The sequence below is a fragment of the Macrosteles quadrilineatus genome, unplaced genomic scaffold, assembly GCF_028750875.1.
Source record: "Macrosteles quadrilineatus isolate MER2022 unplaced genomic scaffold, UCM_ALF_1.0 Scaffold_1__1_contigs__length_201487025, whole genome shotgun sequence".
In the NCBI taxonomy this organism is placed as follows: Eukaryota; Metazoa; Arthropoda; class Insecta; order Hemiptera; family Cicadellidae; genus Macrosteles; species Macrosteles quadrilineatus.
In genome coordinates, this window is record NW_026542594.1 from 155,834,235 (window position 1) to 155,849,931 (window position 15,697).

A 15,697-nucleotide genomic window follows, 5' to 3' on the forward strand; every position below is an offset into this window, starting at 1 on the left:
GTGTGTCGGGGGGCTTGGATGGATCTCAGAGTACTGCAGCAGTGTTCTGTGATCTGTCCAAGGCGTTCGATTGTGTGAGCCATGATGTATTAAGTAATAAACTGAAATATTATAACTTCTCTGATCTGGCACTGTCTTGGATACAATCTTATTTAAAAAAACAGGCAACAGAGTACTGTCATTAAGAAAAATGGTAAACATTTCATTTCAAAATGGCAAACCATCAATTGTGGTGTACCCCAAGGATCAATTTTAGGTCCCTTGTTATTTTTAATATTCATAAATGATGTTCCTAACAATGTATCATCAAACCTAATATTATATGCTGATGACACTTCAGCTATAGTAAAAGCAAATGATTTACATACTCTTAGATTAGAGCTTGATCGTTCCATTGTAGACTTAACTAGCTGGTTTGCGGCGAATGGTTTAAAACTTAACAATTCTAAAATACATATTATGCAATTCCAAACACTACAAAATAAGCAAAACATAATTTTTGAATTACCATATGAAAATGATATTTTAGCTTTTGTCGAACAAACAAAATTTTTAGACTTGGAAACATCACATTGAAATATTAGCTAAAAAATTACATACAGCTTGTTTCCAGATGTATGTTTTAAGAAACATAATAGATTCTAAAACAAAGGTCATAGTTTATTATGCCATATTTTTTTCCATTATGCAATATGGTATTGAGTTATGAGGCTCAACATCATATGCCTCAACTATTTTTAAGATACAAAAGAAGTTTTTAAGAATCTTATCATTTACACGCAAAAAAGTCATGTAAACCGCTTTTTGAAACATATGGAATGTTAACAATGCCTTCACTTTACATTTATAAAATTCTGGTATACTTCAACAGTAATGCACAATTATTTATAAACAATCAATTTATTCATCAATACCAAACACGTTCAAAAAATAATTTGCAGTATCCATAGACATCGGCTATGCCTGTATGAAAGATCGCCATACTACATGAGTCTGAGGCTTTACAACGGTCTACCTGCTCATTTTAAAAATATCAATAGCATTGTAAAGTTTAAGAAAGAATTAAAAACATTCCTTATAATACCCCCGCCGCAGCAAACCTGCAGACTAAGCGAATTTCCATTTGATTTACACTGAAATGTCTACTTAAAAATATAACATTTATTCCCGATTTAAATAGAATTAGTTTAAAAAGTACTTAGGTTTGCTGCATCAGGGAGGTAAAACTGTTTTTTTTATGTTAATAGTTAGTAAGAAATAAAAACATTTTTCAAATTTGATCAAAATATGTTCATAAACAAGCAAACTACAACAGTTTACTTATTCTCCATAAGAATAACATGAGAATTTTAAATTTACAATTTGTTGGAATTTTCTCCGTAACCATTAGACGCATAATAACGCTTCAATATACTAAATTATTTGTTTTTTTAAGCTCTACAAAATGGTTTGGAAAGAAATTGCTAAATTTTATGTTTTTTGGGTCAAAAATGTGAAAAACCTATTTTTACCCCATAAAACCCCCCGTAAACCCCCGTTCCCATGGTCCGATCATGCTGGATCGCGAACTCGTTCGAATAAACGTAGGTTTACACGTTTGTGCCGAATTTCATCAAAATCGGATCATTTTTGCTCGAGTTATCGTGCTAACGGACACACACACACACACACATATATATATTATATTTGTATTATATTATATCAAATTTATTGTTCCACCATTAGATACAGCACAAGAAAATAAACAATATATATATATATGAATTTGAACGGATGGTGTTTTTGGTCTCTAGGGACCTCGAAACGAAAAAAAATCGGTCCCGCGTCCAGGTCTTACCATGAGTACTACGGTAATAGCTTATTCCCTATATGGGAAATTCGCTAAAAAAGAAATATTATACAATAGAAGAGTATTTAAATTACTGTTTTTTAAAAAGTGACTGGTTTAATTTTAATCCTTAGTTTTAATTTTTATTTTTGTTAGCTAAGAAATGACAATGTCATCTGTTTCACCAGCTTTGCTGGAAATGTGAAATGTTTTATGACAATAAAGTGATATTATTATTATTATTATTATTATTCTAATAAAACATTTTTCAACGGTTTTTTGCAGTAACAGGTGTAGTAAGTGCCATAAACAGTCTACCAAAATCGGCCAACCAAAAGTTTAAAATTTCCAATGGTCGCCGTAAGGCCCTCAAATCTACAAGATGACTGTAATTTCGTTGATTTTTAGTTCAGAATTGACCAATTTCCACGAAAATTGGTAAAAAAGTGTAAAACTATATTTTCAACCTTCAATATATAAACCAGGTATTTACCCAAAGATGGAATTTTGGGGGTGTTGTGTGCTAAATAAAAAGGTTTTTTGAACTCAAAATAAGTTTTACAAATATTTTGTACAACTTTTATTATATTTGTATTATATTATATCAAATTTATTGTTCCACCATTAGATACAGCACAAGAAAATAAACAACTTATTATATTGAGTCAATTTGTTACAGAGATATTGAAAGTAAGAACTAGAGTATGTTTACTTGCTGAGATAAACTCAATGTTAATATTTAGAAAATAGGCATAAATATAAACATTAATTTTCACTAAACATATATGAATAAGACTAATTTTCTGTTTTCATATTTTTTTACTACTTATAATTCCCATTGAAGCTTACCATGGCAACAAACCTACGTATTCGGTTCCTCAATGTTAATCTTAAAGAGAATACGCAAAAATCTATTTCTTATTAGTCAGATGAATATAGGATATGGCTTTAGGAAAATTGCAAGACAACTTTTTGGACATACCACGAACAAAACAACCTGCACAGAAACGAAAAGATCACGTGGTTCGCGCCGGTAGGTGTGGCGTACAATTCAAACCTGCGCGGCTCGAAACGTCCCAGGGTTCTTTTGTTTCTGGTATTACTTTTTATATAGTATTATTTTGCAGTGTTGGGTGTGTGGAGTGAAATACCTACTAAAAGTTGCCAAAATCGACCCACGGGAAACCCTCTATATTTACGATTAAAAATGGTGGGTTTCCCAACATTCAACATATTTTGAAAAAAATATATACCACATGTATTATTTTTGCAAATTTTTCTAGATATTGACTTGGAACCAACACCGATATTTATTGTGTAGTTAGTACTTCATATCGATTGAGAATTTATGTTTAGCAGCCATCTTTGGTTGGCAAGCAGCTGTTTTGTTTTCTGGACTAAATCCTTGCGTGGGAAGGTCGTCAAAATATTGTAGTGGTAGTATGGCATAAAATGTTATTACAGCATTCCACAAATATTGGAACCGACTCAGTATTGATTATAAACTTAAACTCATAACGTAACGTAACTTAAAGAATCCTATACTAATGACATTAACATATGGTTTGACAGTAATCAGCGCACTGTAACTGCTGCAACATGAATAAAACAGGATTCTGGTTTTCCAATAGTAAAATAAGTCTATTTTCAGAGTTAAAAGTCAAAGGCGCATGATTTGCATCGCGTTGAACATATAATTATTAATTCTAATATTATTTTGAGATAGTGATATTTTGACATCTACATTAATGTTATCACAATATGAATATGTTAAATCAATTACATCAATATCATCATCGTGGACGAGGAACTCACGGAATATATTGATTGTTGTAATTCTGATTACAAGCCAATCATCGGTCTCAAGTATGAGAGTTGGCTCTCGGCTTTTTAAATAATAATTGATACAATTTTTACAATTTAAATTAATAATCATGCTTCAGAGAACATGAGAAGTATTTTTGCAGTATTCAAAGTCTATAACGTATTTTTGCGCAGCTTTAAAAATCAAATACCGAAATGAAATCTACTCTTCCTGATGAGCGGAAAGACCCAAAACTTCTTAAGTCATAAAATCTAGAGAACTAAAAAACTGTACCCGTAGATTAGTTTGAAGAATATTTGTTTAATAGCATTTTTAAATCGGTAGGTATTTGAGAGCGTACAATCTATTACAGTAACCGCTTAATACTGAAATGTTTTGGTAAAATAATTATTTCTAATTTGATTGAAACTAATTAGTTGCAGTATATTATATTCATTTAGATAATAAAAAATACCACCACGATTACAACTACGTGAAGTTTCGAAGAGCTGGCGCAAATAAGCCAATTATCGGTCTCAGGTAAGAAAAGAGACACGACTCTCGGCTTTTAAAAGAATGTAAGAACTTAAAATTGTGAATAAATCAGCTCAATTGGTGCTGTTCTACGGTAGTCTAGTACGAGCTACCTAAAAATTACTGCGAGTGTCAAATGATTAAAATGTGTCTTTGTCAAATACCAAGGCTTTAAATAAAAAAAGTATATTTAAAATGAATAGCTTAACATTTTTTATCTAAAAAGAATATTTTGTTTCTAATTTTGATTCGGATCAAATTGTTAAAAATATAAGGAAATAAATAAACAACGGTGGATTTAGTATATCCGATTGCAGGGACATCTAGCGGTGACTAGGTCAACTGTTGCGAGCTTCGTCAGTCCCCAGTCGGTAGTGACATCTAGCGGTATTTGGCCAAATTATTATCAAAACCTCTTGCTCTTGGTGAAGGTAAGGTGAACTGCTGGGTCAACCCGTGACAGAGGTAGAACAAGCTCCTACCTAACACTCCGTCGATTACCGGATTACCAACAATCAGTCAAACAAACTGGTCCCTCGATGAGGGACGTATCAGATGCTAAGCTGATAAGAACAGATTGAAAACTTTACCGCAACGATACGGTGTAAAGCCATTACATCGCCTTCGGTGGTATAGTGTTTAGTCGGATAGTGTACCGGGCCAATGAATACAGTATTCATTGACCGGGCTGACTAATTGATGGTAGCCGGATCGAATCCCACCGGTGCCACTAACTTATTGTCAAAGATTTAGATTAGAATGCGATTACTTTTTGTTACATTTTTTGTTAGAATTTGAGGCATTTATAATTTTATTAGATGAATTGAACAGAACAATTTTTTCGATTACCGGTAATAAACCTTCATTTGATTTTTTTCAATATCAGCAAGTTTGGTTAGGTTATAACAGTTTAATTAAATTTAATTTAAATTTAACCTACAAATGATACGTTTTGACAGTGACAGTGATAGAGATAACAATTTGCCGCTGCCGCAAACAGTTTGGCTATGCTGATGCGCCGATATGATTCGGAAGTGACCGGCATGGCGCGGTGGTTGGGGGGTGTTTAGATCGGGAAGGTCTCGTCCTCTTCCTTCTCAAAATTGTTGTGTAACTAAACTGGTGGGCGAACTGGCACTTGTTGCACACGAGAGAAATGGTTACGCACAAGCCGTAGGCGAGTGTGTAAAGTTTCTTGAGTGCAGTAAAGGCAGTTTGCACTCGCGTTACACATTATATTTTTCCTATACAGTTACTATCAATCATATAAAACATTAGGCTTTCAAATACTGTACAACACGTTTTTTTTTAGGTTAGGTTAAATTCAAAAACATTGAACGAAATGGGAAACGATGCACCAGCTGATCGTAGTCGTAGTATTTTTTTTATATTCTATTTTCAAGCTACAAGGAATACGTGCACAATAAAAGCCCGCTGTTAGCTGTTTTGTGTTGTTTGGTTGAAATACTGGTGTGCGTAAAAACTGTGTGACAAAGTAAAACGTGTGCGCCAAAGTAAGTAAATGCAGCAATTAGCACTATTAGCAGCTTTCTTTATCAGTGCAAGGGAGCTCACTTTGTCGGGCGACTGTAGAAAAAATAATGCAGTACAAAGCACATGAAACACAGAGAAACATGCTTCATTTAAAATAGGACCATTACTGTGTTAAATGGACTATAATTTACCTGTCAACCTGCGATAAAAAAATTAAAAAAAAAATTCATCCAAAAAACAGACGTTCTACTTATACTTCCCTCCCTCTTCTTCCTTAAAATTACTGGACTTGATTGTATATTCATCCAATAAACAGACGTTCTATTTATACTTCCCTCCCTCTTCTTCCTTAAATTACTTGATTGTAAGAACATTTTTACCGTGAATTATAAAGCTACATATTGTGTGATTCCAAATCAAATTACGATAAGATGTTATTTAATTATCAAATTCTTTGTGGTTATTTTTAAAAGATCAACTGATCATTATGATCAATATATGAAGAGGCTGAATCTTCTTTTAAGATCAATTTGGGATTTATTTTTTGTTTGGTAATCTCTTATCGTATGAATGCATATTTCACCCTATTCAAAGTGAGTGGTCAGATATAAAACAGGCTATTATTATTTAATAGGCGGAGTAAATTATGGTTTAATTAATAATAACTAGTGTCCCTGTTGCTCGAGTATTACAGGTGTTATTTTAAAACGAACTTCAACCAAGTCAGCAAATATTTGTAGCAAACTGTTTTATTAGCAAACTTATTGACTGTTTACAATTAACCTTATGCTCTTCTTCTCACTTTTGATTTCTGACAATAGCTGGAGTTTCATAATAATTTTTGTTTCCCATGTTAATCTTATGGAGAAATAAGAAACTTTAAAGGGCTCCAGGGCCTCACTCTCTTTATTTCCCTAAAAAGAAAGTTTCCTGCACAACTTCACGCTACGCTCTTTCCAATGACACCAAAAACATGACAATCGGTTCAGTAGTTTCGGAGGAGTAATTGTCACAAAAGATCTGCTTGCGTATTAAATAAGTACTAGAGTTCGCCCAGTGGTCGAAAATTCGACCAAAAATATGAAATGTGCAAACTTTATCATGACAAATTAAAGTATGTTTTGTCAAGGATGATAATCTGACGTATTTTGGCGAAATGTTTTCAACTTAACTAAACATTTCTAAAAATGCTCAGGCTATATAAGCTGTACAATGATTTTATTGACAAACAAACCATACAAAAGTAATTAATTGACATTTTAAATAATTTTACCATTTCCTTGTAATGAACAATTTATTGATACAAATAATAATTAAATAAATCTATAATGAATACATTGTATTATTTCAATTTTTGCACTATTTAAAACCGTACAATTTCAGTGTACACTATGTTTTTTGTAAAAGTTCTGTTGTCATTCGCTAAATTGCCTTGGCCACTGTTATTGGAAATATAAAACTTCAATCCACTGAATGATTTTACCCGACTGGAGGCAACATATAGCTGTCCATGTGCAAACACAGGTTGTCTTAGTAGGATACCAACGTTATCAAAGGTTTGGCCTTGAGATTTGTTGATCGTCATGGCAAAAGCGTGTATGACAGGGAATTGAGTCCTTTGAAAACTGAATGGCAACATGGTTCCTGAGTATGTAAGATTTAATCGAGGAATCAAAATACGACTACCTTTTGCTGTTCCAGATAAGACCTCGCAATCAATAGTATTTCTATGCATGGCTTTGATTCTCATCCTAGTTCCATTCACTAATGATTTTGATGTATTTAAATTTCGAATTAATAGGACAATGGCATTTATTTTCAATGACAATTTATGAGGTGGTAAACCACTGACATCTAAAGAATTTAAGAATTCGATAGGATAATTATTAACGTCATTCAATTCATCACTGATAATTTTGTCATAACTAAAATACGTGTTTTGTTCACCAGGTATTCTATTAAGAATTTCATTGTTGATCATGGAGCAAGAATCATTAGTGGGAGCCAATATAACGGAGTTCAACATCCTTACTGATAAAATATCATCTGCAATGTTTCCAAAAATGTCATCAATTATTTTTGTCTCTTCGCCAACTAATTTCTTTGGAATTTCAATAATATCTTCACCAAACTGTGGATATTGAGCTGCTTCTCCGTTGCCTATTGTTTTAAGGAATTCTACGAACTCTACTTCTTCTGGCAGTGCTCGCATATTTTGGGTTAATGTCAAGTGATGGAACTCAGGAAATACATTCCAACTAATAATGCAATTTTCTATTAGTGTTGAACGTGAACCATGGGGAATAACCGGTAAAATTTGACGGAAATCACCACATAAAAGTACTGTTTTGCCTCCAAATACTTTATTTTTCTCGTCTCCATTTATACTTAGATCTCTGAGCAATCTATCGATAACTTTTAGTGCTTGGAGTGGACACATAGATATTTCATCAATAATAATTAGGGAGGCTGCATTTAAGTATCGACCATGATCACTGTTTGGGGTAACATTAGCAACTGATGTTTCTAATAGTGGTATAGGCAGTTTGAAAACATTATGCAAAGTTCTTCCTCCAATAAGTAGCGTTGAAGCAATCCCACTGAATGCAGTAACAATACAACTAAGATTTAGTGAGCGAACTCTGTGAATAATAGTGGTTTGTGTGAACGTCTTGCCACAACCTGCATGAGCAGTCAAACAAAATACATTCGAACCTGTATCATGATGCTGAACTTCACGAATAACTAAATCAACAACATTGCGCTGTTCAGCAGTTGCAGATGCGTAAAGTTCACTAAATATTAATAGTTCATCGTGTGGGTCGAACATTTCGACTGCATCATCTTCAGGCAAGTGTATTGGGACTGGCAACCCAACGGAGGCACATGACATGTTATGTGATGATAAAATTTCTTCTATTTCTAAAAGCACTCTATTAAATGACGTATCTTCATCATATTCTCTTAGAAAGTCTTCACTGAGAAAGTTTTTGAACTCATTCCATAATGCTAATGCATTTGTAGGAACATTTAGCGCACAAATGAAGCCAAAGAGTTCACGTAATTTTCGTGGCATATTGAAGTCCTTAGCTTCATTTAAACATTCTCTCCACTCATTGTCATTCGAAGCTATACCACGAGCATGACACGCTTCGACAAAGGTGTTGTATACAATTCCATTGTAAGTCCTAACGTCTTCAAATGATTTTGGCCCTTTAACATGTAACAGAAGTATTCTCAAATGGAAAAGTTCAATGGCCTTTGGAGATACTGAGTACAATCGTGATATGACTTTATTACCTCCTATAAGTCTTTTCTTCCATTTTTTCTGAGTATCAACCCAAACATAATGCACAGGAATCTCAGTGTATTTGTAATCATTAGCTGACTCATCAGTTTGATTCAATTCAAAAAAAGCTAACAATTTAGTTTGTTTGATATTCTCAACTGCTTGACGCTCATGCCCTGGTCTGAAATATACAGTTTGCTGACGTGGCAAGTGAATATCAAGTCTATAAATTACGTGGGATTGAAAATGCATGGGTATTTCAAAAATTCGCCACACAGCTTCTGTTGAACCAACATATCGTCCATTTAAAAAGTCTTTAATTTCATCAATTTGAATATTCTGAGCCGCTTCGTTTGGTACTTGCCCTAATTCAACTGTTGCACAATCATAACCTTTATACACGTACTTGTAAATGTATTTTACACTTTTAACAGTAGTGCAAACCTCAACATTTATGTGGCAATTAAATTTTGCCAATAAATATGGGTTGTATGGCACAACAAATCTGTTATCAAGTGATGATCCTCTGACTTCAGCACTATCGCCACTGTCGCGTCTCCTGTACACAGGAAACCCTTTTGAAGACTCTCGAGTCGATTCATTGAATTCCTTTGGGAAATTCTTGGAACACTTCCCATCCCTCATACAAACGGCATTTATATTTAAATGACCACACGGTCCATGCATCATATGTTTTACAACATATTCACGCAATTTTGGTTGTGTTTCGATGTTTGGAAGCTCAGCCATTACAACTTTATCGATATCAGTTGCATTGATAATTCTGTCATTTTCTTCTAGAGTGAGCAAAATATGTGCATGGGGCAAGCCCCGTTTCTGAAATTCAACAGTATAGATTAATGCTTTGACTTTGCCAAATATTTCCTTCTGTGTGATGGCTGCAATTAGCTCCTTCAATTTAGCATTAAATACACGTACAACAATTTCTGGACGATAACTTGCCGATTCCGCTGTATCACCTAATATTCTTGTGATTTCCGGCCATTTCGGATTGCAAGTCATTGTGATGAATAAAGTAGGTTTGCCGTGAACTTGAACTATAGCCATCGCATCTAAATAGTTCTGGAACATATTTCTTGGGGACCCAATAAATGATGATGGCAAAATTACTCTCCGTCCTATATTCTGTGTATCATCACCACCGATGTTAGATTCCAAAAAATCTGTCACATTGTTAAACACGTCTGATCTTATAGTCTTCTGATTCTGCCTAATAAAGTGTAATCTGGTTCCTTCTACACGTACATACATATCAACAACCCATTGCAAAAATAATTTCTGTGATATGTGTAACCAACTAAAGTCATTTCGTATCGCTAGTCTATAACACGCATATTGCAGCATCGTGACCTTATTCCTGGGGGCTCTTGAAGTGGAAGCTACTACTTGGTTGTGGTGCGTCATATTGACGTGCCATCCAGAGTCTCCGTTTGGAAATAACATAGGGTATGCTAACGGATCTAATGATGCGTCTAAAACTGATACGGTGCGTATGTTACCATGTGTTTTAGAAAATGTAATAATGTTGCGATCAAAGGGTGGCTCACCATCGAGTGTACTGAAAATTACAGCTACGTCTGTTTGGACTGCATCATTGTATCGTCGAATATCTAATTCACGATTTACTTTGATCTGTAAACTAATTTCTTTACTTTCATTTCCAGGAAGGCTACAGTAGTTTTTCATTGTTTTAAATGAACGAACATAAGGGTTCACACGTTCCAATTCCAATTCAATTTCACGAATCAAGTGCCTATTGCATGAACTGTTTGACTGGTGACCAGCTCTATAATTTACCGCGGTGTCAACGTCATAAAAGTACAATTGAGCATACACAGGAGTATGGTTGTTTGAAGTCGTCATAGGTCCCGCCCTGTGGTAGAAAGTATCATGGATTTTAAAATGATATGGTCCATTCTGTGCATTATTTGCAATTTTAGCCTCAGAGCTTACCATTGCAAAAGATGAATTAAAACTTCGTATGTTTTTAAAAAAACTTACGGACCGTTCTTTTAAACCTCTGATTGCAGAAAAAAGGCCGTCAAAAAGTGTCTTGAAAAAACAATTTTGTGTCAAGGGCTGTAAAACAATTTTTCCTTTGTGGCAACATGATGTGAATGCCGCCGTATCACGTCGTGTGGCTTCAGACTGGAAGTGTTTCGCATGGCAAAATCTGCATTCTAGGTTCATAAATCCAATGTCTGAGCCACAGAACTCCCGAGGCACTTCTCTTAGGGCACATTTAAAACTGTCTGTCAAATTCGGTACATCTTGTTGATTGCCTCTCGTATTATAAAGACGGTTACGGTTCCTTCTTTCTACCCGGCCAGTTAATGTTCGCCGTAGAGGCATTTCAGAATTTGATAATTGAAAGTCACTTAAGTTTATAATTAAAAAACACAGTAAAATGATTGACATTTCCATAAACAGAAAGCAAGTATATAATAAACGATCATATCACACACAATACACAATCAGTGCAAAATCGGATTCACCACCACTGAAAACTAAATGTTTATGTTATTATTTTGATTTTATATTTTAGCTGATGATTGTTTTACAGCTGATATTATTAATGTACACACACAAACGTGGTTTGCAGTGCATTTCATACAGTACACATTTTACAGTATGCACTTGTAATATAGCTATGAATAATCGTAAGTCGAAAGCGAAAGAGCAAAACAATTATTAAAGAACATGTTTGCCTCATAATAATTGTCAACCATGTTTATTTATATATATATATGAAGTAAATTTTAATAATGTTCATTGAATACTGTACTCATATTTCAACCCACACTGTAAATAAAACATGTGATTGGCAATTCATCTATTTGTTTTGATTTTCTGTTTATATTTCGTTGTTATTTCGTCACCAGCATGACAACCCATAAAGCCCATGTTAATTTTATTCAAATTTCAAATTCATTTTTTGTGCTTATTTCTGAGCCTATTTTAATTTTTAAAGGGATTCTGCACACCTACAGAAAAATATCTTTCGAACGGTATGCGTAGATTTTTCCTGTGATGCACACGAGCTGAGAAAAAAGGTTTTAAAGAAACATGCTTGCCTATTAATATATAGATAGATAGATAAATATAGATGCAGTAAATATGATAACAAATTCTCTGAAACAAATTAAATAGGCTAATAAAAAGTACTTAGTAAATAATGTTTTCTTCTAAAAAATGGGTATTGCTTAGTAAGTATTACATCAAGGCTGTTAATAGATTAAACTAATGGTTTGAACGTTTACACCATTATTGTTTACCTATATGACATAACATATACAAATTTTATGAAAAAGATCATTGGCTTGCGGTCTCCAAGGCCCTCTTCACTCAGCAACCGCCGCACACGTTGCTCTTCGGATGCAGAGAGGAGTTCAATCAGTTTCTTCTTTAGATGTCCGTATTTGTCGCCTTGGGGAGGGTTTGTTATGGAGTAAAAATTTAAAAACGTACGTTTTCAGGAAAATCACTTTTAAAATTTTTTGTTCTGTTTTTTGAAACATTTTTATTTTTTTTATTTCATTGACATTTGACGTTTCATAAAATATCCATTGTAACGCAATGTCTTTGGTGATTTTTTATAGATAGAGCATCTTTGATGGAAAAACACGAAATTTTGTCACGACCATCACGGACATAAAACTGAATATTAAAAATAGTTAATATTATTTTTATAACTATGTTTTGCTATAAATTAGTTTACTTTTATGGCCATTATACAATAAACAGCTCACTAAGCTTTTGGTATATTTGGTCTTTCTAGAAACAAATATAAAAAACTAAAAAAAATTGATAAAAAGCCAATAAAATCTTTTAAGTTTGTATAACTCCGAAAAAACTTACATGAGACCCAAAAAATTGTTATTTTTTTTATAGAGGTGTGCTTCTTTTGTGTATAAAACATTGAAGTATGATGATATTTTAATTTTTTTAATTTTTATGATAGAAATCATCAACGTGATGGTCAGGGACAAGCGGTACGGTCGTGAATTGTCTGGAATAATCTAAATATTTCTAAACAATCCTTCAATTATACTGTTAATAAAAATATGTGTTTCAATTGAATTAAACTGTTCAATTCACAATGATATTTAAGTTATTGTCACGACCAAACACAGTATAATCCATAAGGCTGGATTGGTCGTGAAAAAACCCGCGATGGTCGTGAAACTTTGGTCGTGACATTATGTGTTATTTGGCTCGGTTCTGGCGGTAGCCCTGCACCTCATGTTCGAGGATACAAAGTGGTCTTCTAGGTTAATGTAGCAATTGCAATATCATATCAACAAAAATTAAAACCACGTCTACTTCATCAAATGACTACTTACTGTCATGGACACACCAAAGTTACAAAAAACACAAACTTACCTCTATTAATCTTGTAACTACTTTTTTCAACACAAAACGACCGGCACAACAAACTTGACATACACACCGAACTAGTCTCTAAAACGAACTGACGTAATCGACGCCAGGCTTGCCACTGTAGTGCTCCAAAGTTGCAAATTTTTCCCAAATGGTTGTGACGCCAAATCGAGGGACAGACTTATTTTGTCATGGTAGTCAGTTTGCAATGACAATAAAATTATAATATGCTCCTTTTTTGTAAGTTTAATAACTATTGATGACATAAAAATATGGCTTTATATATTTCGGCATGAATAATTAGTCTAAAAACAGTGTGAAAGTTGGAAAATGTACCCTAGGGACACGTCATGGTCGTGAATTTCGAGACTTTAAAAATACGAAAAAAATACCTAGAACCTATTTAAAACCAAATAAATGTGTGTAACATGTTGCCCCCGTCCCAAAATATATTAAAACACATAATAATAAACTACAAATCCAGTATCTACGAAGTAAAAGGCCAGGGACATGAAAACGTACGTTTTTAAATTTTCACTCTAGATGTCTTTGACTTCAGCAGCAATTCCTGTGTCCAATTGCGAGACCACGTAGTGAAATTTGGTATCGTCCTTGGTAATTCCAGATATAAGAAATTGCAAGTCAACTTGACAGAACCACAGACTTGGTCTTTCAGGCCAAAAGGGCAGAATAAGTTTGATGGCTACTCTGTTGACCGACATGTTTTGAGAAGTGTTGGGTTGTCCAATTCATTGACGCAGTTCTTCATTCGCAGTTCTAAGTTCGGCGAGTTGAGTCTGCAGGTCTTCTAATGACATCGTTCGTTGTTAGAGGAAATACAAAAGGTTTAAACTCTTCAAAGAAAATAGTCTTTAAATAACGGTTGTAGTCGGGGTCACCATTTTGGTCATGGTTGTTTGTGTATTTAAATAAATTACGACCAAATAAGTAAGAGAGAAAAGTATTTTTATAGAAGAGTTAAATTTGTACAAACTCTAGAAAAACAGTAACCAGAATAATCATAATGCGTTGCTATGTCAACATCAGCTGACGCTACAGACATTTGCAGACCAGGATGATCTGACTATGGGGACGGGATTTTATGGGGGTAAAAATTCTCATTCCATTCTCAATGTATAAGTAGTTTTTTTCTTATTTTCGACTATAAAAATTTATAATTTCCCAATTTCTCTCGAAACCATCTTGTAGAGCTAAAACACCAAACAATGTTTTGTACCTCTAATGGTTACGGAGAAAATTAAAAAATCCACAAAACATAATGGGTTTGGACCGCTTTCCCTTAAAGCATTATTTGATGTAGACTGTGCATTGACTCTACGACAGAAATGCTACTGGCGTCGACAAAAAGAAAAAAAATTACCATAAGAGGAGAATAAGTAAAGTTTTTTCTTATGGAGAACGGTTGTAGTTTGCTTGTTTATGGATATTCATATAAAACTTGGAAAATTGACATTTTATTAAAAAACCCACTATTTTACCTTCCCTGAAACAGCAAACCTAAACAGCTAAGTTTAGGTTGTTAAACCTAATTATTCAGCTGAGCAAGCCAATAGGTAGGTTTTTTCAGAAAACTGTCGCTTAATCGTTTTTGATATAGTTCACGTGTTGTTGTTGTCTCTTCTTTTTCTTGACCTTCAAATGTGTGTATGTCGGCATACCAAAATTTGTTAGTAATTAAAATTTCAACCGGTGTAGTATGTATCAAGAAAACTCTCCAATAAGCTAAAGGGTGTCAAATAGGAAGTTCAAGATAATGGAGTTTGGGATACGAAAGAACAGTGAGCTAAAACATCCAGATACTGTATAGGGGTGCTTTCCAAAAGTAAAAGCCTCCGATGGGCAGGCTATGCTTGCTGGGGAGAAGATACATAAACTTTTAAAAGCAGTGTATTTCAAGGAGTACCACAAGGTAGGCGACCTCTTGGAAGACTGAAGGAAGTGGAAAGACCAAGTAATGAAAGACATTATCAAAGAAATAGTTATGAAGAGGATTATGTATTTTAACTATGGTACCTGCTTGAAAATGAACCTTTAGGTTCGAAACCTGGGTCGCTGACCTATATTCCAGGATCACTGACAGTACTACAGGTATTTAACCTTTTTATCAAAGAAATAGGGGGTCATGTGACATTGGTTTACAAGATTATTTTCCCCATTAAAAATTCCAGAATTTGTCTTTATGCATGTTTTAAATAGCTGTTTTGAGTTATATTCAGTTTTAATTGACTTCTCGATTCCCGTACGTAGGTCGGGCAAACAGTTCTCAAAATACGTAAAACATAGTAGTTGTACCGAAAGTCACAATATTATGTACAGACAACAGAAA

At 34.0% G+C, this 15,697-nt stretch overlaps 1 pseudogene; it reads right to left on the minus strand.

Annotated features, from left to right (window-relative positions):
• Positions 1–4,597: 4,597 nt before the first annotated feature.
• On the minus strand, positions 4,598–4,775 carry LOC128983780 (U2 spliceosomal RNA; annotated as a pseudogene).
• Positions 4,776–15,697: the final 10,922 nt, after the last annotated feature.